A 2,500-nucleotide genomic window follows, 5' to 3' on the forward strand; every position below is an offset into this window, starting at 1 on the left:
GTGCCACATGTTTCAGCCGAAAAAATGTCTACAAGTGGGCTAAACTGTTTAAAGAAGGACGGAGCAGTGTTGAGGATGAAGACAGGCCTGGAAGGCCTACAGAAGTGAGGTCTCCTGAGGTGATCGAATCAGTCAATGATCTCATTCAGTCTGACAGAAGGGTGACAGTGGATGACATTGCAAGGACTTTGAGCTTATCTGTTGGGACAGCACACAAAATTGTCCATGATGACCTTGGCTACTCGAAGGTCAGCCGCCGGTGGGTGCCAAAGATGCAAGGCCTCACACAGCAGCCCGAACGGTGCAGACCATCAACGAGCTGGGCTGGGAACTGCTCCCTCATCCCCCTTACAGCCCAGACCTTGCCCCTTCAGACTTTCACCTGTTTGGTCCCTTGAAAGCGTTCACGAGAGGCACGAAGTTTGAAAGTGACGATGAAGTCAAAAGTGTTGTGAGCGACTGGCTGAGACATCAGTCCAAAGATTTTTACGCTGAGGGAATACGGAAGCTTGTGCACAGATGGGAAAAGTGTGTGACAGTGCTGGGAGACTACGTTGAAAAATTAAAAAAAAAGTAAGCTTCTATCTGTATTAGAAGTCCTTATACCGAAAAATTCACCTTATTTATTGAATGACCCTCGTACTACTACCACTTCTTCAGAAAAGAAAAGCACTTCTCCTTCTCCTCCTTCTTCTTCTTCAGAGAAGTAAAGCACACTGTGTGGTCCCTGCCCTTCCATGTCAGTCTATACAACACTGAACTGTGCAGCAGTCCACATGCATGATAATAATGATAATAATAATAATAAGAAGAAGAAGAAGAAGAAGAAGAAGAAGACTGATTGATTGAATCTTTAATGGGTAAAGAATTAGGCACAGTAAAGGCCTTTTTACAATTCTGCCCATTTAACGACACAAAACACTAAAAAAAAAATAAAGAACGACACAAAACATAAAAATAAAGAAATAAACTGAAATAAAATAAAATAATAAGAACGACGAATAAGAATAGGAACTTGAATAGTCTATTAAAGGTAACAAAGCGATGAAAACTGGAACAATTGGTACATTACATGTACATACGTAGAAGAAGAAGAAGAAGAAGAAGAAGAAGAAGAAGAAGAAAGAAGAAAGAAGAAAGAAGAAGAAAGAAGAAGAAAGAAGAAGAAGAAAGAAGAAGGAAGAAGAAGGAAGAAGAAGAAGAAGAAGAAGAAGAGGAGCAGCAACAGCAGCAACAACAGCAGCAAACAACTTGCTGCATATCTGTGTCTGTGATGGATCTACCAGTACTGTGGTATCCTCTGACCTTCTGACCGTTCCTGCTGGCAGGTCTGTGGCAACATCAGCAGTAGTAGTAGTAGTGATGATGATGATGATGATGATGATGATGATAACTACTGTCATCATAACGACGATGCAGAACCAACAGAAAATCCTCAGAGTGATGATGATGATGATGAAGATGGGGAGGAGGAGGAGGAGGAGGAGGAGGACAAGAAGATTGAATGAATGAAGGTAATAGAATAAGTAAACGATGATTGTTTTTTTTTTTTTTTTTTTTTTTTTTATCTTGGCCTCGACGGGAGAAATGGGGGGAAAATAATGGGGGAAAAAAGAAAGGGGGGGTGGGGGGTGGAGGGAGGGGGGGTGAGGGTGGGGGGGAGAGAGGAAGAGGAGAAGAAGAAGATTTTTTTAAGAAGTGTCACATCAGAAGTGTCAGGAAGAGGAAGTGCTTCGTCAGAAATACATAAAATGTTGCTCGACATGTTTTGGAAAACAAACAGACAGAACATTGTGGACCAGAATGGGGAAAAAAAAAAAAAAAACGTGAACAAAAACAAAACGAGGAAAATCTTCGTGCTCGTTTTTCACCAGCAGACGGGGGTACCAGAATATTTATTTATTTTTTTAGTCCTGTGAAAACTATCCCGGCGTTTTTGTTTGACTGAACCATGTCTTGGCAAGATCAGCTGAACATATTTCCAGAGTATAAACATTTAGAAGTGATGCAGTCATTTGTAATTGGGTTGTTTTTTTGTTGTTGGTTTTTTTTGTTTGGTTTTTTAAGTTTTTTTGTTTTGCTGTTGTTGTTTCTTTTGTACTGTTGTTATTTCTTTTGTGTTGTTGTTGCTGTTATTGTTGTTGTATGTTTTGATTTTCATAGCTCTTCCATCAGTGTCACAACAGTCTGAAACCGTTCACCATGATTCAAAACAGGTTGGGTACTTGTTGATGATGATGTTGCTGTTGATGTTGTTGTGGAGGAAGAATTTTGTTTAATCTCCCGTCACACATATCGGTGATTGAAGACATTTTGTTAAAGTGTGAGTATGAGTATTATCGGTTAGAAGAGGTGGGAGATGTGAATGAATGGAGGGTTGGGGGAAACTGGGCAAATGAGGGTGAAATGTGGGTGAAATTTGAAAAAAAAAAGAAAAAAAAGAAAGAAAAAAATCTAAATACAATTACAGGAAATTACTTAAAGGACTTCGTAAAAGAGA

The sequence above is a fragment of the Babylonia areolata genome, chromosome 16 (assembly GCF_041734735.1).
Source record: "Babylonia areolata isolate BAREFJ2019XMU chromosome 16, ASM4173473v1, whole genome shotgun sequence".
Lineage (NCBI taxonomy): Eukaryota > Metazoa > Mollusca > Gastropoda > Neogastropoda > Buccinidae > Babylonia > Babylonia areolata.